Source organism: Hypanus sabinus, unplaced genomic scaffold, assembly GCF_030144855.1.
Source record: "Hypanus sabinus isolate sHypSab1 unplaced genomic scaffold, sHypSab1.hap1 scaffold_860, whole genome shotgun sequence".
In the NCBI taxonomy this organism is placed as follows: domain Eukaryota; kingdom Metazoa; phylum Chordata; class Chondrichthyes; order Myliobatiformes; family Dasyatidae; genus Hypanus; species Hypanus sabinus.
In genome coordinates this window covers 97,517-119,374 of record NW_026781712.1, presented here as the reverse complement: position 1 = coordinate 119,374, position 21,858 = coordinate 97,517, and the positions used below count along the sequence as shown (strand labels likewise).

Here is a 21,858-nt window from a genome sequence, read left to right as displayed (position 1 = left end):
GTGTTGCTTGGGATTTCCAGCATCTGCAGATTTCCTCTTCTTTGTGATTGGAGGTAGAACAAAAGTGATTTTCTCAACTGGTGATGTAAAAGATTTTGTGCCCTTCCTCCGAGTTCCTAATCCTTGCATTTAGATAGCTGGAGCTCAGCTCTGTCTGAGAGATCCATCGGTTCCCATTCCCTCATCAGCCGGAAGCTCCCCTGGGACCGTGTACGGATCGTGGGGCTGAGAGAGAGGGAAGAGAGCAGGACTGACCCGGGATTGCGGACTATGATGTCTGGATTTCACAGGAATTATCCTGAAGCCAGTGTTTAAGATAAAATCACGGACAATCGCTCTTACCTACATCCGACATTTTCAATGCCTTCAGTGTGCTGCGTGCATACGTGATACTTGGGGATGTCCTCAGCCTGACGCCTGCGCATTTCATCGACAGCGAAATTTTTAACTCATGGCCCTATGGGTAATCAGAGTGCCATTAAAAATTTGTGCAGGCACCGGTTCAAGGTCCATACCTTATTTTTTTTCGTGTGTATCGAAAAATCTGTAGCTGTTTTAACGCAGAAAGCAGCTCCCATAAGCAATATACTCAATATCAACGCGCATCTAATGCCAAAGTAAAATGCGGTTATAAAACACAGGAGATTCTGCAGTTGCTGGGAATACAGAGATACATACACACAAAATGCTGGAGGAACTCTGCAGTTCAAGCAGCAACTAAGCAGCGGAGTACACAGTCTAGGCGTGCTGAAGAGGCTCGGTCTAAACGTTGTCTTTTCATGCCTCTTCACAATTGCTGCCTGACTGTTGATTTCCACCAGTATTTTGCAGAAATTAACCACCTTTTTTTTTCGATCAACCAGTTTCCAAATGCTTCTAATCTTTCTTGTGTAGCCACATCCTGCTGGTCTGATTCCTCCTCCTCGTAACCTCTAGACCCCATCTCTCTTTGCAGCCCCAAAGCCTGACTCAATCTGGCAAATCTTTGGTTTTTGACTCTGCACCATCGAAGATTCACTCACTTGTCTGCTGTCAGACTTTGGAGGTGCATTGTGTTACGAAACTGCAGGTTCGTTTACTGCGAGTGTCGCTTTAAGTGCCTGAGTGAGAAGGGTCTTTGACGTAAAACACAAAGGAGGAGGGGGAAGGGAGGGGGAGGGAAAGACAGGGAGGGGGAGAGGGGTAGGAGAGGGGGAGGGGATGGGGAGGGGCGAGAATGTCAAAACCACAGTGAGCTCATCATCTTACTCAGACTGGAGAAAATCATTCAGGTGTATAAGATGATGAGAGGCATTGGTCGTGTGGATAGCCAGAGGCTTTTTCCCAGTGCAGAAATGGCTAACACGAGGGGAAATAGGTTTAAGCTGCCTGGAAGTAGTTGCAGAGGAGATATCAGAGCAAAGATTTTTTTAAGCAAAGAGTGGTAGTGGTGTGTGTGTGGAATGCACTGACAGTGGTAGAGGCAGATACAATAGGGTCTTTTAAGAGACTCTCAGAAAGGTACATGGAGCTTAGGAAAATAGATTTCGATGATTCTATGAAATTCAAGGGAAATCTCCTATCCCACAGAGTGGTGACTAGTTGCAACCTGTCATCTCAAGGAGAGTGAGAGGGGAACGGCAGGGGTAGATTTTGATATACGGATGTGGAACAGAAACATGGGCAGGAACCAGATGGGCCGAGTGGCCTTTCCAGTGTACATTGTGAGTGTGGTACAAACAGTAAGTACCTGAGACATGGGATTTGATACAAAACTGTTTTATCTTTCACAGATCCACAGTATTAAACACCAGTCTAGTTTAACACTAACATCAGCAGAACAGACTCCTCCAATGCTCAGTGACCAGGGTTCAGTCCTGGGTGCGATGAGCAGCCGCAAAAACTGCAGAATTAGACAGTAACAGTTCCTCATGAACCTGCAGCTGCCTTCAGTTACTGTGATGGTTAAACTTTTAACACAGAGGTGATTTGAACTTCCTCCCTGATGTAGGAGGGTTCAGACCGAAGATGTAGGGGAGAAGGAAAACAAAAAGGTAATAAAGTTGCGAGCACCATTAGGGATAAACAGAGAGGAAGAGGTGGAGAGATTCTTAAATGCATCTATTTTAATGCTAGGAGCATTGTTAGATAGGTGGATGAGGTTAGAGCATGGATTGAGACATGGAAATATGATGTTGTAGCTATTAGTGAAACATGGTTGCAGGACAGGTGTGATTGGCAACTAAATATTCCTAGATTTCATTGTTTAAGGTGTGATAGAATCGGAGGGGCAAGAGGATGAGGCATTGCATTGCTTGTCCGAGAAAATATTACATTGGTGTTTTGACAGGACAGATTAGAGGGCTCGTCTAGGGAGACTACTTGGGTGGAATTGAGGAATGGGAAAGGTGTAGTAACACTTATAAGGGTGTATTATAGACCACATAATGGGGAGCGAGAATTGGAGGAGCAAATTTGTAAGGAGATAGCAGATATTTGTAGTAAGCACAAGGTTGTGATTGTGGCAGATTTTAATTTTCCACACACAGACTGGAAGTCCATTCTGTAAAAGGGATGGATGGTTTGGAGTTTGTAAAATGTGTGCAGGATAGGTTTTTGCAGCAATACATGGAGGTACCAATTAGAGAAATGGCAGTGTTGGATCTCCTGCTGGGAAAGAGATAGGTCAGGTGACAGAGGTATGTGTTGGGGAGCACTTCGGGTCCAGTGATCACAATACCATTAGTTTCAATATAATTATGGAAAAGGATAGGACTGGACCCAGGGTTGAGATTTTTGATTGGAGAAAGGCTGACTTTGATGAAATGTGAAAAGATTTAGGAGTGGATTGGGACAATTTGTTTATGGGAAGGATACAACAAAGAAATGGAGTTCATTTAAAGGTGAAATTTTGAGGGTACAGGATCTTTATGTTCCTATTAGGTTGAAAGGAAAGGTTAAAAGTTCTAGAGAGCCATGGTTTCAAGAGATATTGGAAACATGGTTCGGAAAAAGAGATCTATAATAAATATAGGCAGCATGGAGCAAATGAGGTGCTCGAGGAATATAAAGAATGTAAAAAGAATCTTAAGAAAGTAATTAGAAAAGCTAAAAGAGGATATGAGGTTGCTTTGGCAAGTAAGGTGAAAATGAATCCAAAGGGTTTCTACAGTTATATTAATAGCAAAACGATAGTGAGGGATAAAATTGGTCCCTTAGAGAATCAGAGTGGACAGCTATGGGGGAGATTTTGAAAAATTATTTTCATTGGTATTCACAAAGGAGAAGGATATTGAATTATGTAAGGTAAGAGAAACAAGTAGGGTAGATACGGAAACTCTGATGATTAAAGAAAAGGAAGTAAGGAGCTTTTAAGGAATATAAAAGTGGACAACCCTCCGGTTCCTGACAGGATATTCTCAAGAACCTTGAAGGAATTTAGTGTAGAAACAGCTGGAGCTCCGTCGGAAATATTTCAAATATCATTAAAAACATGGATGGTGCCGGAAGATTGGCAAATTGCTCATGTTCCATTGTTTAAAAAGGGGTCTCACAGTAAACCTAGCAATGATGGGCCTGTAAGTTTGACGTCAGTGATGGATAAATTATTGGAAAATATTCTTGGATATGGTATATAATTATCTGATTAGACAGGGTTTGATTAGGAACAGTCAACATGGATTTGTGCGTGGAAGATCATGTTTGACAAACCGTATTGAACTTTTTGAAGTGGTTACTAGGAAAGTTGATGAGGGTAAAGCAGTGGATGTTGTCTATATGGACTTCAGTAAGGCCTTTGACAAGATTCCACACGGAAGGACAGTTACAAAGGTTCAATCGTCAGGTATTAATATTGAAGTAGTAAAATGGATTCAACAGTGGCTGGGTGGGAGATGCCAGAGAGTAGTGGTGGATAACTGTTTGTCAGGCTAGAGGCCGGTGACTAGCTGTGTGCCTCAGGGATTAGTACTGGGTCCAATGTTGTTTGTCATATACATTAATGATCTGGATGATGGAGTGGTAAATTGGATTGGAAAGTATGCAGATAATACTAAGATAGGTGGCATTGTGGATAATGAAGTAGGTTTGCAAAGCTTGCAGAGAGATTTAAGCCAGTTAGAAGAGTGGACAGAAAGATCGCAGATGGAGGTTAATGCTGATAAGTGTGAGGTGCTACATTTTGGTAGGTCTAATCAAAATAGGACTTACATGGTAAATGGTAGGGCATTGAAGAATGCAGTAGACAGAGTGATCTATGGGGCATAGATAATAGAATAATGGTGAATAGTCCCTTGAAGGTGGAATCTCATGTGGATAGGGTTGTAAAGAAAGCTTTTGGTATGCTGGCCTTTATAAATCAGAGCACTGAGTATAGGAGTTGGGATGTAATGTTAAAATTATACAAGGCATTGTTCAGGCCAAATATGGAGTATTGTGTGCAGTTCTGTTCACCGAATTATAGGAAAGATGTCAATATAATTGAGAGAGTACGGAGAACATTTTCTAGAATGTTACCTGGGTTTCAACACCTAAGTTATTGGGAAAGGTTGAACAAGTTAGGTCTTTATTCTTTGGAGTGTAGAAGGTTGAGGGGGGACTCGATAAAGGTCTTTAAAATTATGATGGGGATAGATCGAGTTGACGTGGATAGGCTTTTTCCATTGAGAGTAGGGGAGATGCAAACAAAAGGACATGAGTTGAGAGTTAGGGGGAAAAAGTTTAGGGGTAACATGAGCGGGAACTTCTTTACTCAGAGAGTGGTAGCTGTGTGGAGGAGCTTCTAGTAGAAGTGGTAGAAGCAGGTTCGATATTTTTTATGGGGTGAGTGCAGTTCGGTGGGATTAGGTGAGAGTAAGGTTTCAGCACGGACTAGAAGGGCCGAGATGGCCTGTTTCCGTGCTGTAATTGTTATGTGGTTATATAATAACCATCCAGAAATTATACTACAGGATAAACAAGCAGGACTAACTCCCTCAATAGATATAACCATTCCCAACACCCACATCTCCCTCGACCAATGGAGCACCTCACAACAGGTATTGTTTCTGTCATCAGTCAGACAACACAATTATTTTCTGTTAATCAGCTTCGAAATGTTCCTACTCTGTTATGCAGTTCCTCTCCCTGCTGCTGATTCCCTTCTCATGATACATTCTTACCCCAACCATCTTCCAGAGCCCCAAACTCTACCGTGTGCAGACCTGCCTCTGGTTTCTGACCATGATTCTTTGAACATCCAACTGATGGTTTCCGATTCTACTTCCAGTCTTTAAAGAACACAGGTGTTTTCAACAACCCTTTGTTATCAGGAGAAATGACCCATAAGATGGAAATGAGTCGTGATTACGGAGGTTAACTACCAATGTCACTCTTCCTCATCCAGAGATTTGAAGGGCGAAGAACATCTCAGGTAGAACTGCAGTCAGCTCAACTTCTTCAGTCTGCAGGAAATTCAAGGGAAACCTCTTCACCCACAGAGTAGTGACTGTTTGGAACCCATCACCACAGGGAGAGTGAGAGCTGAATAACAGGGGATGATTTAAAAGGACTGTCGTGGAATTGAATCTCAGCAAGGTCCAGGCAGCCTGAGTTGACTCTCTACTGTGCACTACGTGTGTTATAAATTCACTAAGTACCAGAGACAGAGTTTAAAATAGAACTGATTTATTTGTGTCCAGAGTCTCCCCAGTGTGAACTGAGTAGTGTGCTCGCAGGTGGGATGACTGAGTGAATCCTTTCCCACAGTCTGAGCAGGTGAATGGCCTCTCCCCGGTGTGACCTCGCTGATGTGCTTGTAGGTGGGATGACTGAGTGAATCCTTTCCCACAGTCTGAGCAGGTGAACGGCCTCTCCCCAGTGTGAACTCACTGATGTACCTTAAGTTGAGATGATGAAGTGAATCCTTTCCCACAGTCTGAGCAGGTGAATGGCCTCTCACCTGTGTGTACTAACTGATGTCTCAATAGGTGAGATGACTGAGCGAATCCCTTCCCACAGTCTGAGCAGGTGAACGGCCTCTCCAAAGTGTGAACTCGCTGATGTGCTGTCAGAGTTTAGAGGCGCGTTGCAACAACCCAACTGTCTGAGGCACAGTCCTTTGAAATTAGTGAAAATGACCCAAAATGTTCAAAAGAGCAGGGAAAAAGGAGTTAACCACTTCAGTCTGGAGTTCTGAAGAACGTTAAAACCACAATTCTTCAGCATGGAGAGAATCATTCAGGAAATTCGTGGAGGTGTATTTGATGACGACAGGCATTTCACGTGTGGATAGCCAAAGGCTTTTTCTCAGGGCTGGAACGGCTAACACGAGGGGCATAGGTTTAAGTTGCTTGAGCGTTGGTACAGAGGAGATGTCAGAGCTAAGTTTTTTTAAACAAAGTTGTGTCTGTTTGGAATGCACTGCCAGCGACGGTGGTAGAGGCGGATACAATAGTCTTTTAAGGGACTCTTAGATAGGTACATGGAGCTTAGGTAAATAGGTGGCTATGCGGTAGGGTAATTCTTGGCAGTTTCTAGAGTAAGTTACATGGTCGGCACAACATTATGGGCCAACACGTCTATAATGCTCTGTAGATTTCTATAATTCTATGAAATTCAAGGGAAATCTCTTATCACACAGAGGTGACTAGTTGTAACCTGTCATCATAGGGAGGTTGAGAGGGAAATGGCAAGGATAGATTTTGATAAACTGATATGGAACAGAAACATGGACAGGAACCAGATGGACTGAGTGGCCTTACATAGTGAGGGTGATAGAGATAGTAAGTACCTGAGACACGGGATAAATGATACAAAATTGCTTTATCATTCACAGATCCACAATGTAAAACTTCTGACTAGTTTAAGGCTAACATCAGCAGAACAGACTCCTCCAATGCTCAGTGACCAGGGTTCAGTCCTGGGTGCGATGAGCAGCTGCAAGAACTGCAGAATCTGACAGTAACAGTCCCTCATGAACCTGCAGCTGCCTTCAGTCACCGTGATGGTGAAACATTTAACACGGAGCTGATTTGAACTTCCTCCCTGATGTAGGAGCGCTCAGACCGAAGATGTAGGGGAGAAGGAAAAAAAAGAGATAATAAAGTTGCTTGCACCGTTAGGGATAAACAGAGAGGAAGAGGTGGAAAGTTTCTGGAATGCACCTATTTTAATGATAGGAGCATTGTAAGAAAGGTGGATGAGCTTAGAGCATGGATTGATAACTGGAAATATGATGTTGTATCTATTAGTGAAACATGGTTGCAGGAGGGTTGTGATTGGCAACTAAATATCCCTGGATTTCGTTGCTTCAGGTGTGATAGAATCGGAGGGGCAAGAGGCGGAGGTATTGCAATGCTTGTCTGAGAAAATATTACAGCGGTGCTTTGACAGGATAGATTACAGGGCTCAGTTAGGGAGCCTATTTGGGTGGAACTGAGGATTGGGAAAGGTATAGTAACACGTATAGGGGTGTATTATAAACCACCTAATTGGGAGCGAGAATTGGAGGAGCAAATTTGTAAGGAGATAGCAGATATTTGTAGTAAGCACAAGGTTGTGATTGTGGGAGATTCTAATTTTCCACACATAGAAACATACAAAATAGGTGCCTACTTTCTTAAGCACTCTGGGATGCAGACCATCTTGCCCTGGGGATTTATCTGCCTTTAATCCCTTCAATTTACCTAACACCACTTCCCTACTAACATGTATTTCCCTCAGTTCCTCCATCTCACTAGACCCTCTGTCCTCTACTGTTTCCGGAAGATTATTTATGTCCTCCTTAGTGAAGACAGAACTAAAGTAGTTATTGAATTGGTTTGCCATGTCCTTGTTTCCTATGACCAATTCACCTGTTTCTAACTGTAAGGGACCTAAATTTGTCTTAACCAATCTTTTTCTTTTCACTTATCTATAAAAGCTTTTACAGTCAGATTTATGTTCCCTACCAGCTTTCTCTCATAAATTCTTTTTTCCCTTCCCTAATTAATCCCATTGTCCTCCTCTGCTGGACTCTGAATTTCTCCCAGTCCTCAGGTGTGCCACTTTTTCTGGCTAATTTATATGTTTCTTCTTCGGACTTGATACTATCCCTAATTTCCCTTGTCAGTCACGGGTGCACTACCTTCCCTGGTTTATTCTTTTGCCAAACTGGGATGAACACTTATTGCAGTTCATCCACGTAATCTTTAAATGCTTGCCATTGCATATGAATGTTCAGGAACCAACTAGAGAGCAGGTCATTCTACATTGGGTATTGAGCAAAGAGGAAGGGTTAGTTAGCAATCTTGTCGTGTGAGGCCCCTTTGGTAAAAGTGACCTTAATATGGTGGAATGCTTCATTAAGATGGAGAGTGACATAGTTAATCCAGAAACAAAGGTTCTGAACTTAAAGAAGGGTAACTTTGAAGGTATGAGATGTGAATTAGCTAAGATAGACTGGCAAATGATACTTCAAGGGTTGACAGTAGATATGCAATGGGAAGCATTTAGAGATCACATGGATGAACTACAACAATTGTTCATCCCAGTTTGGCAAAAGAATAAACCAGGGAAGGTAGTGCACCCGTGGCTGACAAGAGAAATTAGGGATAGTATCAAGTCCAAAGAAGAATCATATAAATTAGCAAAAAAAAGCGGCACAGCTGAGGACTGGGAGAAATTCAGAGACCAGCAGAGGAGGACGAAGGGCTTAATTATGAAAGGGACAAACATTATGAGAGAAAGCTGGCTGGGAACATAAAAACTGACTCTAAAACCTTTTACAGATATTTGAAAAGAAAAAGATTGGTCAAGACAAATGTAAGGACCTTTACAGTCAGAAACAGGTGAATTGATCATAGGGAACAAAGACATGGCACACCAATTGAATAACTACTTTGGTTCCGTCTTCACTAAGGAGGACATAAATAACCCTCCGGAAATAGTAAGGGACCGAGGGTCTAGTGAGATGAAGGAACTGAGGGTAATACATGTTATTAGGGAAGTGGTGTTAGGTAAATTGAAGGGATTAAAGGCAGATAAATCCCCAGGGCCAGATGGTCTGCATCCCAAAGTAGCCCAAGAAATAGTGGATGCATTAGTGATAATTTTTCAAATCTCCTTAGATTCTGGATTAGTTCCTGAGGATTGGAGGGTGGCTAATGTAACCCCTCTTTTTAAAAAAGGGAGAGAAAAACCGGGGAATTATAGACCGGTTAGCCTGGCATCAGTGGTGGGGAAAATGCTAGAGTCGGTTATCAAAGATGTGATAACAGCACATTTGGAAAAAGGTGAAATCATTGGACAAAGTCAGCATGGATTTGTGAAAGGAAAGTCATGTCTGACGAATCTTATAGAATTTTTTGAAGATATAACTAGTAGTGGATAGGGGAAGAACCAGTGGATGGGGTATATTTAGATTTTCAAAAGGCTTTTGACAAGGTCCCACACAAGAGGTTAGTGTGTAAACTTAAAGCACACGGTATTGGGGGTATGGTATTGATGTGGATAGAGAATTGGCTGGCAGACAGGAAGCAAAGAGTGGGAGTAAACGGGACCTTTTCAGAATGGCAGGCAGTGACTAGTGTGGTACCGCAAGGCTCAGTGCTGGAACCCCAGTTGTTTACAATATATATTAATGATTTAGATGAGGGAATTAAATGCAGCATCTCCAAGTTTGCAGACTACACGAAGCTGAGCGGCAGTGTTAGCTGTGAGGAGGATGCTAACAGGATGCAGGGTGACTTGGATAAGTTAGGTGAGTGGGCAAATTCATGGCAGATGCAATTTAATGTGGATAAATGTGAGGTTATCCATTTTGGTTGCAAGAACAGGAAAACAGATTATTATCTGAACGGTGGCCGATTAGGAAAAGGGGAGGTGCAATGAGACCTGGGTGTCTTTGTACACCAGTCATTGAAGGGAGACATGCAGGTACAGCAGGCGGTGAAAAAGGCGAAATGTATGCTGGCATTCATAGCAAAAGGATTTGAGTACCGGAGCAGGGGGGTTCTACTGCAGTTGTACAAGGCCTTGGTGAGACCACACCTAGAGTATTGTGTGCAGTTTTGGTCCCCTAATCTGAGGAAAGACATTCTTGCCATAGAGGGAGTACAAAGAAGGTTCACCAGATTGATTCCTGGGATGGCAGGACTTTCATATGAAGAAAGACTGGATCGACTAGGCTTATACTCTCTGGAATTTAGAAGATTGATGGAGGATCTTATTCAAACGTATAAAATTCTAAAGGGATTGGACAGGCTAGATGCAGGAAGATTGTTCCCGATGTTGGGGGAGTCCAGAACGAGGGGTCACAGTTTAAGGATAAAGGGGAAGACTTTTAGGACCGAGATGAGGAAAAACTTCTTCACACAGAGAGTGGAGAATCTGTGGAATTCTCTGCCACAGGAAACAGTTGAGGCCGGTTCATTGGCTATATTTAAGAGGGAGTTAGATATGGCCCTTGTGACTAAAGGGATCGGGGTTATGGAGAGAAAGCAGGTACAGGGTTCTGAGTTGGATGATCAGCCATGATCATACTGAATGGCGCTGCAGGCTCGAAGGTCTGAATGGCCTGCTCCTGCACCTATTTTCTATATTTCTATCCACTGTCAACCCTTTAAATATCAATCTTAGCTAATTCACACCTCATATCTTCAAAGTTGCCCTTCTTTAATTTCAGAACATTTGGTTCTGAATTAACTATGCCACTCTCCATCTTACTGAAGAACTCCACCATATTATGGTCACTCTTATCCAAAGGGCCTCGCACGATAAGATTGCTAACTAACCCTTCCTCATTGCTCAATACCCAGTCTAGAATGGCCTGCTCTCTAGCTGGTTCCTTGACATGTTGTTTCAGAAAACCATCCCGCACACATTCCGAGAAATCCTCTTCCTCAGCACCCTTACCAATTTGGTTCACCCAATCTTTATGTAGATTGAAGTCACCCATTATACCTGCTGTTCCTTTTTTGCACGCATTTCTAATTTCCTGTTTAATGCCATTCCCAACTTCACTACTACTGTTCGGTGGCCTGTACACAAATCCCACCAGTGTTTTATGCCCCTTAGTGTTACGCAGCTCTACCCATTTCGATTCCACATCCTCCAGGCTAATGTCTTTCCTTTCTACTGCGTTAATCGCTTCCCTAACCAGCAAGACTACCTCACCTCCTTTTCTTTCCTGTCTATCCCTCCTGAACATTGAATATCCCTGGATGTTGAGCTCCTATCCTTGGTCACCCTTCAGCCACGTATCTGTGATTCCAACTATATCATATTCATCAATAACTATCTGCACATTCAATTCATCCACGAATGCTCCTTGCATTGACACACAAAGCCTTCAGGCTTGTTTTTACACTCTAAGCCCTTATACAATTTTGTTGAAAAGTGGCCCTTTTTGATTTTTGCACTGGATTTGCCTGCCACTTTTACTTTTCACCTTACTACTTTTTGCTTCTACTCTCATTTTACACCCCTCTGTCTCTCTGCACTTGTTCCTATCCCCCTGCCACATTAGTTTAAATCCCCCTGAACAGCAGGAGCAAACTGCTAGTTCTAGGAGGAGGGACAGTGAAGTAACTGAACAGGCCTCTTTTGAAGCAGCTGTCTCCGCCCAGAAGGCTGAGCTGTTTGCTCTGACTCGTGCCTGTATCCCAGCAACAGACTAAAGTGGGAACGTTTACACAGACTCCCGTTATGCATTTGGGATTGTACATGACTACGGGGCTCTCTGGGAACGTGGGGATTCCTGACTTCCTCTGGCCACCCCATTAGTAATGCCACCTTTGTAAAGAACTTACTCACCGTTCTACAGCTACCTCGAGTTTTGTTCTTCTCAGGGGGCTGCCTCTGAGGAGGAGTGAAAACTGTGGTCCCAGATAGGGTGCCAGAAAGACCCCGACCTAGGTTTTTGGATCACCCAGTGGGACGTTTATGTTCCTACACAGTTTTTACCAATATTGGTTGATCATATATATAATTGTACACACCTGGGAAAGCAGGGAATGGTTGGTAACCTGTATCCTGCACATCGGGTACGACACCCTTTACAGATGGATCTTTTTCGTGTCAACAAGTTGATTTTATTGAGTTGCCTAGAGTACATTGCTATAGATACTGCTTAGTTATTATAGATATGTTTAGTAGATGGATTGAAGCTATTCCAACTACCATTAATACAGTTATGACTGTTGTGAAGGTATTATTACGGGATGTAATTCCTAGGTACGGCCTGCCAGACATGGTGAGCTCTGACAATGGCCCACACTTCGTGGTGAAAGCCAACGAAGGAGTATGTAACAAATTAGCTATCAAGCAACAATTCCACTGTGTACACCACCCACGGGCCGCTGGCAGAGTGGAGAGAGCCAATGGCACTCTGAAGAGTAAACTGGCCAGACTAATAGTGGAGACTGGACTCACTTGGTTGAAGGTCCGTCCATTAGCCCGATTCCACATGACGGTTACCCCACAGGGGAAGACAGGGTTCTCAGCAGCTTAAAGCATTTCTGGACGGCCCATGAGGACACCCTGGGAACAAAGTCTCGGGATTAAAGGCAAAGTGGATAAGAATAAGGAACCTTGGCTCTCGAGGGAACTCTGATAAAGAAGAGAGAGATGTATCACATGTGTAAGAAACAGGGAGCAAATAAGGTACTTCAGGAGTATAAAAAGTGCAAAAAAAAACTTAAGGAAGAAATCAGGAGGGCTGAAAGAAGACATGAGGTAGCGTTGGCAGTCAAGATGAAGGATAGTAACAGCTTCCACAGGTATATTAATAGCAAAAGGATAGTTAAGGGGTAAAATTGGTCCGCTTGAAGAACAGAGTGGTCGGCAATGCATGAAAACAAAAGAAATTGGGGAGATGTTAAATGGTTTTTTTGTGTCTGAATTTACTAAGGAAACTGGCGTGGAGTCAATGGAAAAAAAGGCAAATAAGTATTGAGGTCATGGAACCTATACAGATAGAGGAGGAGGAGATGCTTGCTATCTTGAGGCGAGTAGATAAATCTCCAGGACCTGACAGGGTATTCCCTCGGACCCTGAAGGAGACTAATGTTGAAATTGCAGGGGCCCTGGCAGATATATTTAAATGTCGTTATTTATGGGTGAGGTGCCAGAGATTTGGAGGATAGCTCATGTAGTTCCGTTGTTTAAAGCAGGCTCTAAAAGTAATCCAGGAAATCATAGGCTTGAAAGTTTGATGTAGGTCATGGGTAAATTATTGGAAGGAGTACGAAGAGATAGGATCGACAATTATTTAGATAGACAGGGACATATTAGGGAGAGTCAACACAGCTTTGTGCATGGTAGGTCGTGTTTAACAAATATTTTAAAGATTTCCGAGGTGTTTACAAGGAAAGTGGATGAAGGCAAGTCAGTGGATGTTGTCTACATGGACTTCAGTAAGGCCTTTGACAAGGTCCCACATAGGAGGTTAGTTAGGAAGATTCAGCCACTAGGTATACATGGTGAGGTAGTAAATTTGAATGGGAATTGAGAAAGGGAGAAGTCAGAGAGTGGTGGTGGAGGATTGCTACTCTGAGTGGAAGCCTGTGACTACTGGTGTACCACACGGATCAGCGTTGGGTCCATTGTTATTTACCATCTATATCAATGATCTGGATAATAATTTGGTAAATTGGATCAGCAAATTTGTTGATGATACAAAGATTGGAGGTGTAGTGCACAGTGAGGAAGGTTTTCAAAGCTTGCAGAGGGATCTGAACCAGCTGGAAAAATGGCAGATGGAGTTTAATACAGACAAGTGTGAGGTACTGCACTTCGGAAGGTCAAACCAAGGTAGAACATACAAGGTAATGGTAGGGCACTGAGGAGTGCACTAGAACAGAGGGATATCGGAATACTGATACAAAATTCCCTAAAAGTGGCATCACATGTAGATAGGGTAGTAAAGAGAGCTTTTGGTACATTGGCCTTTATAAATCAAAGTACTGAGTATATGAGTTGGAAAGTAATGGTGAGGTTGTATATTGCATTAGTGAGGGGGAATTTGGAGTATTGTGTGCAGTTTTGGTCACCGAATTACAGGAAGAATATTAATAACGTCGAAAGAGTACAGAGAAGGTTCACAAGGATGTTGCCAGGACTTGAGAAACTGAGCTACAGAGAAAGGTTGAATAGGTTAGGACTTTATTCCCTGGAGCGTATGAGAATGAGGGGTGATTTGATAGAGGTGTATAAAATTATGATGGGTATAGATAGAGTGAATGCAAGCAGGCTTTTTCCACTGAGGCTAGGGGAGAAAAAACCCAGATGACATGGGTTAAGGGCGAAAAGTTTAAAGGGAATATTGGGGGGGGGGGGGGGGGCTTCTTCACAACTGGGTCTGACTGGTACTGGCATAACTGGTTCTTCTGGGCACATTCTGTCTCACTCCCAACCATTTTGTACCTTCCTTTGTACAGGTATGTAATGTCTAAAGGACCAGTGTTTGAGTAAATGACACTCACCAACTTTCTCCTGATTGAATCACTGGAATCTCCGAGTCAGATGGGTTCTCTCCAGTTGATGCTCTCAGTCCCCGGGCTGGTTCACTTGATTCTGTTCCCTCGTCTTCAGTCATGCGTTTTCTTCCAATAAACCTATCACTGCAGGTCTAACTGTAACATGAAAGATAATGAAGCACGTTAACAATGAAAAGGAGGACCAAACATATCTGCTTAATGTTACTAGGAACAAAACTCACTGAAATTTAAACATTGAAGGCAAATATAACGATCTCAGTGAACAATCTTTTATTGTCCCTCACATGACACAGACGATATGGGATAAGAAGGAGCCATCATTCAGTCATGGTAAGACACAAGGCACAGGAACAGAATTAGGTGATTCAATCCATCTGGTCTGTCCACCACTCAACCAGGGCTGATTTTTATTCCAACACGATATTCTTGCCTTCCTCCTGTAACCCTGAAGCTACTCAGCAATCAGCAGTATATTAATCTTCACAAATATACCCAAATGGCAGCCTCAAACAAATTCTGCGGCAATAAATTCCACATATCAGACATCTTTTAGCCCAAAAAAAAATCTTAACTCAGTTTTAAAGGGAAGCATCTTTATTCTGAGACTGTGCTCTCAGATCACAGACTCCCTGTCTGATGGAAACATCCTCTCCATGTCCACTGTATCCAGGCTTTTCAGCATTCGGTAGGTTTACTTAACCATACATCCCTCCACCACCCACACCGTCCCTCTGAACTCCATCGAGCACAGGTCCAGAACCATCAAATGCTCCTCATACATAAAGCCGATCATTCCTGAGATTATTCATGTGAACCTCATTAGCAACAACTGCACCGGACACATTTCCAGGAATAACAGACAAAATGGTTCCAGGATAATTTACAAGGAAAAGTTGTGCTTCCTTTACTGTTATACTATCACTCCATTTCCAGACTAAAACAGGACCATTTCAGGAAGTTTGTATTACAGATCCTGTCTTGTCTATACTGGACCGACCGCCGTCGCTGGACTATAAACTTGCAGGAGTAATGTGTGGCTCAGCTCTACTGCGTGGAGCTGAGGCTCGAACCATTCTCCCCCCGAGACTTCCCAGTCTCTCGGTAAAGCAGGCAGTGAAATCAAAGATCCCCACAACCTGGGACGTTCTCCTTTCTCACCCACCCCAGTCCGGGAGAAGACACAACAGCCATAAACCTCCAGGACAAATGTGAGGAGCCTCAGGAAACGGGACGAGTTCGGGGAAGTTAATGGGACTCAGTGGCAAAAATCACACCACGTGATCTGGCATCACAAAGCGGAGGGCGGGGCGAATCTGCGACACACAGCCTCACGTGACCTGTCGGCCGGACTTCCATTTCAATTCTGCAGAAACAGACCGCCTGGGCTCCTGGTTTGGATCGTTCAATGCAGATTAAGTGAAGTCGACACATTTCTGACGAGCCCGGATAGTTGGGAAACAAATGAATTCCTGGCCCTCAGTTCGGGGCTCACGGCCAACATCGGATCTCCCCGCTCGGGATCGGTCTCAATACTCACCGATGGGAAAGTGATATCTTCGGCCCGCAGACAGTGATCCCGACGGAAGAGACGAAAGTCTTTCCCGAACACACAGCCGACACACTTCAGCTCTGAGCGGAGAGGATAACACCGTCCACCCGGAGACTGTGAACATGCGCGAAGAGATTGTTACATCATCGGGAGGCGGGGCCTCGGAAACAGACGCGGAGATGCTGCCCATCTGCGGTTAAATGGGAGGGGCAAATGGGATCACGTGCAGGATTGGTGCCACCCCCCCCCCCCAGGCAGAGACTCTAGCTACTCATTAGTCTGTGGAAAGAAGCAAACTTGCCGCTCACATCTCCTCTCACCCTCTCACATTTCAAACCACAGGAAAAATATATCGTTTGTCCACTCTATCTATTCCTCTCGTAATCTTGTAAACGTCCATCCAGTCTCACCCCAGCCTGCGCCGCTCTGGAGAAAACAACACAAGTTTGTCCAGCCTCTCGTTATAGCTCATGCCCTCTAATCCAGGCAGTGTCCTGGTAAACCTCTTCTGCGCCCTCTCCAAAGCCCCGACATCCTTCCGAGAATGGGGGCGACCAGAACTGTATGAAACACTCCAGATGTGGTCTAACTCGTTCTATAAAACTGTGTTACGAACTGTAACGTTTTAGAAACGAACCAGCAGCAATAGAGTTCACACTGGAGTCTGGGTTTGATGTTAAAATCACTCTCTTTATTAGTATCTATTTATAATATAGTAACAACGAAATAAAGGAAAGTTGCCAGTGTTAAGTGTATATATGTTTAAATATAATTCCCAGACTATCGAGCCTGAGGGAACAAAGCTCAGAGTCTTGAGATGGTAAATTAGTAAAGTTCAGTAATCCACGGAATAAATGACGGGAGAGAGATATTTGTGATCCAGGGTGAAACGTAGAGAAAAGGCGGTTACTTCAAAATAACCGTCGACGAAGTTCTTATCCGTTGAATCCGTCCACATACGAGTTATCAGCGAAAGTGACCTGTCACAGGAATACCGTCTTCCAGGGGTTACCACACAACATGCCCAGGCAAGGGTTAACACAAGATCTTCCAAAATCCACTCCTATGGATTATACGAAGTGACAGCCACACACATTCGTTGTGGTTCCGTGTACCGATGATCAACCCACTCTTGTGGGCATAGGAAAGTTCCAAGCCTCAGCTGCGACTAACTGAAGCGATCAGCTTTCTCTCTCTCTCTCTCTCTCTCCCTCTCTCTCTCTCTCTCTCTCTCTCTCGCTCTCTCTCTCCCCCCCCCCCCTCTCTCTCTCTCTCTCTCTCTCTCTCTCTCTCTCTCTCTCTCTCTCCCTCTCTCCCTCTCTCTCTCTCTCTCTCTCTCTCTCTCTCATGGTTCAGTCCACTGTCAGCCTGTGACTGACGTCATAGTCCCGCCTCCTCACGCCGGCGCTCTTAAAGAAACAGGCACAGTCCGACCTGAGGCTCGTAACAGCCGAAGCGCAACTTCCCGACCTTTGAACTCAATGTTTCAACTAATAATGACAACCATGTCTTTTGACTTCTTAACAACCCGATCAATCTGTGCAGTCTCTTGCGATGAACTTGGAGTTGAAGATCCCACTGATCATCGACATTTTTCAGGGATTTGCATTTAACAGTGTACTGTCTCTCCACATTCGACCTACCGAGCTGCCAAGATGATCATCACTAATCAAATCTCACTGAGATTTCTCAGGTCCTGTTGAATTTATTGCCAATTGCACAAGTACGGGAAGGTACAGGTACAGAGAAACACTGACCTGTGGCATCACAGACAAGTACATTCAGTTAACACACGGAACACAAATCATACTATTCTCTGTCAGTAACAATCTGTAAATATGATTTATGTCATTAGCAATGTATAAAATACTTTGTGTCATGATCAATATTAAAGTGTGAATTTTGTCTCAATAACAGTCTTGGAAATGTTGAATTTGGTCCCTGTCTCCATTCCTCCTGTAATCCACAACCAGCTCCTCTTTTTTTTTGTCACAATAAGGGAGAGGTTGTTTTCTTGACACCACTGTGTCGGGGTGATGACTTCTTCTCTGTAGGCTGCCCCGTTATTATTTGAGTTTAGGACAGTCGGTGTAGTGTAGTCAGCAAATTTAATTCACAGATTGGAGCTGTGGGTGGCGACAGGTCATGAGAATACAGAGAGTAAAGGAGGGGGCAAAGAGGCACCATGTGTGGTAAGTGTGCTGAGGGTCAGAGAGACAGAGGTGAGGGAGCCCACTCTTACCACCTGCCGGCGATCTGACAGGAAGTCCAGGATCCAGCTACACAAGGCAGGGTGAAGGCCGAGGTCTCTGAGCTTCTTGTCGATACTTCACGCCTTCGTATGGCTACTGCTCTGCCCATGACTGCAGAGAACTTCGGAGAGCAGAGAACATCAGGGAAAAAAGCCTCCCCTCCATGGACTCTTCCTAAACTTCCCCTGCCTCGGAAAAGCAGGCCACGTACTCAAAGAACCTCATTACCTGGACATTCTTGCTGCAAACCCGCTCTCCCATCGGGGAAGAGATACAAAGCCTTAAAGCGCGACACGCCCGGCTCAAGGACGGTTTCCTGTCTACAGTTACAAGCCAAATGAATGATAAAATGGACTCGACCTCACAATGTAACTCGACGTGACTCTGCACCATATGTCTAGTGATTGTATTGCCAATTTCATTTTTCATTTTTAGAATCTTTTTTATTGATGCATAATCTTCTACAGCTCTATAATGATGCAAAACGTCAATAGATCAGTATGTACACAGTTAATAAAGCTGAAAAAAACTGATCGTAAAATATAAAAATGGAAAAAATATATATATAGAAAAATAAAGGAAAAAAGTGTCCCATCTAACGCGGAAAAAAACCCAGTAACCAGAAAAAAAGGGGAAAAGTCCATTAGGAATGACCCCTCCGGAGCAAAACGTTTGACCATTACCTAAATTTTTTAAAAAAGAATCATCAACCGTCATTTCACACTTATAAAAAAAATAAAATTGGACGGAAACCATATAGCATAATTCAAATTAAATGTTAATATTTGGCACAAGAACCCCATCTTCTCTCAAAATTGAATCGAGGATCAAAAGTTCTACTTGTATTTCTTCCAAACTAAGACATAACATTCCTTGAGAAAACGATTCAATTAATGTAGGGGAAGAAATATCTTTCCATAATAAAATAGCCCTTCTTGTCAGTAGAGTAACAAATGCAATTACATGTTGATCTGAAGATGAAATACCCTGAATATGATGTGGAGCTATTCCAAATAGAACAGTCAATCTATTAGGTTGTAAATTAATGTTCAGAGCTTTAGAACTTGTAGAAATAAAAGATTTCCAAAACTATTTTAATGAAGAACTTGACCAGAACATACGTGACAAAGTAGCTACTTCAGTTTTACATCTATCTCAGCATTTGTCTATACTAGGAAATATTTTAGATCGTCTCTCCTTTGTTAAATAATAACGGTGAACAGTTTTAAATGGAATTAAACAATGGTTGGCACATTCAGAAGAGGAATTTACATTTTTAAAAACTCGAAGCCAATCTTCATTAACAAAGGTCATATTAAGTTTTCTCTCCCAATCTTGTTTAATCTTTAGTGATAGGTTCTCGTTTGGTAACAAAAATAAATGATACATTCTGCCAATGGAACCTTTCACAAAGGGATTCAATTTCAAAATGGCATCCAACAAATCAGATTCTTGTAAACATGGAATCTTAGGTAAATAATGTTGTAAAAAATGTCAAAACTGTACATATTGAAAAACATGTGTATGAGCGAGAGAAAATTTGTTAATTAACTCTTCAAAGATCATCAATCGGCCATCACAAAATAAATCTGCAAAAGAAAGGATCCCTTTATTTTTCCATAGGAGAAAAATGGGGTCAGTTGTTGAAGGTATAAATGAGAAGTTTCGATGTAAAAAACTAGTCATCTTAAATTGTTTAAAATTTTTTAAAACACGAAACTGAACCCAAATCCGTAGAGATTGTTTAATAACCGGGTAAAAATTTAAATTTGGAATTTTAAAGAGCTGTAAAAGTAATGGAGCTCCTAATATTGAAGTTAAATGAAATTGTTTAACTGCTTTTAATTCCAAATCAACCCACAATTGATTTTAGTTCTTATCAAGACAATATAACCAAAAACAGGATTCTCTAATGTTCACAGCCCAATAATACAGTCTTAAATTAGGAAGTGCAAGTCCACCATCTTTTTCAGATTTTTGTAAATGATACTAATTAATTTATTGTTCCAAATAAAGGAAGAAATAAGTGAGTCAATTTGATCGAATTTTTTTTAGTTAAAAAGATAGGTATATTTTGGAAAACATATAAAAATCTAGGTAAAATCATTTTCACAGCATGAATACGACCGATTAAAGAAAAAGTAAGTGTATTCCATCAGGAAAATTGTTGTTTCCTGGAGACCATTAAAGGAAATGTATTCGCTTTGTAGAGATATTTTTTTTTTTTTTTACAAATTATAATACCTAAATGTATAACGTTATATAAAATACATTGTGTCATGATCAATATTAAAATGTGTATTTTGTGTCAATAACAGACTGGGAAATGTTGAATTTCATCCCTGTCTCCATTCCTCCTGTAATCCACAACCAGCTCCTGTGTTTTTGTCACAGTGAGGGAGAGGTTGTTTTCTTGACACCACTATGTCGGGGTGATGACTTCTCTGTAGGCTGCCTCGTTATTTGGGATTCGGCCGATCAATGCAGTGTAGTCAACAAATTTAAATAGCAGATTGGAACCCGCCACTGCAGATCAAGAAGGAACAATATACGAATTTTGGGTCTTCCTGAGTTGGTCGAAGGCAATCGACCTTCAGAATGTTTTCCAAAGCTGTTCGCTCGTTTGTTTTCTGACGTTTTGGAGACTCCGCCTGGAATAGACCGGGTACACCGAGCCCCGGTGTTTAACTCCTCTTCTCAACAGAAACCTCGACCTGTGACCATTGCTTTTCATGGCTTCCAAACAAAGGTCACCATAATTCGCCAATATCGTCGGTTAGGTATGATGAAGAAGGTAAGATAAGGCTGGTCGAAGATTATTTGCCCGGGGCATTAAGTGAACGTTTTAAGTATGAAAGAAAAGTCATGGCTGCGTTATATAACAGAGACTATAAACCTTCACTAAATTACCCCGCTCGCCTCAGGATCATTTTGAAAAATGAAATGCTGTCTTTCATCCACTGACATTCTTTGTAAACTTTTAACAGTGTAAAGAATTCAAAGGATTTGTCGATAGGAATATCAAACACAACAACACGTTAGCTCCGCTGTATCTATCAGGTCACCAGCGCTTGAGTGCCACCGATCCTTGAATGTGGAGACGGAGATGCTGGAGAAGACAGCGCCCCTCTCGCTGCAAGGAGAGCGCGAGCACGTGTCCATGTCCGTGATCTGATTGGATACATCGCCATGACGTTATAGCAGTGTGACGTCATTCACTGGCTCTCATTTTGGAAGGGATTCAGTGGCACATCGCAGATACACCAACAGCTTCGCTCTGGGAAGCGGCCGTTCACCTGCTCCGTGTGTGCGAAGAGACTCATTCAGTTAACCCACCTTGTGATGCTCCGGTGAGTTCACAATAAATAGAGGCCACATTTCTGTCCGGAGTGAGCAAAGAGTTTTACTCAATCATCCCAGCTGCTGCAACACATCAGGGAGGAAGTTCAAATCAGCTCCGTGTTAAATGTTTAACCATCACGGTGACCGAAGGCAGCTGCAGGTTCACGAGGGACTGTTACTGTCAGATTCTGCAGTTCTTGCGGCTGCTCATCGCAGCCAGGACTGAACCCTGGTCACTGAGCATTGGAGGAGTCCGTTCTGCTGATGTTAGCCTTAAACT

General features: G+C 42.8%; 1 protein-coding gene across 4 annotated transcripts in view; it reads right to left on the bottom strand.

Annotated features, from left to right (window-relative positions):
• LOC132390323 (zinc finger protein 229-like) overlaps positions 1-16,228 on the bottom strand; it is a 52,149-nt gene extending 35,921 nt beyond the window's left edge. The window contains exons 1-3 of one of the 4 annotated variants that reach the window (XR_009510866.1): positions 15,973-16,199; positions 14,421-14,570; positions 343-457 (exon numbers count right to left, since the gene is read on the bottom strand). The gene's annotated coding sequence lies outside the window, so the exon portion shown is untranslated. Of the gene's footprint in view, positions 1-342; positions 458-14,420; positions 14,571-15,972 lie in introns of all 4 variants that reach the window. The other 3 variants (XM_059962930.1, XR_009510865.1, XM_059962928.1) reach the window with 3 other exon arrangements.
• Positions 16,229-21,858: the final 5,630 nt, after the last annotated feature.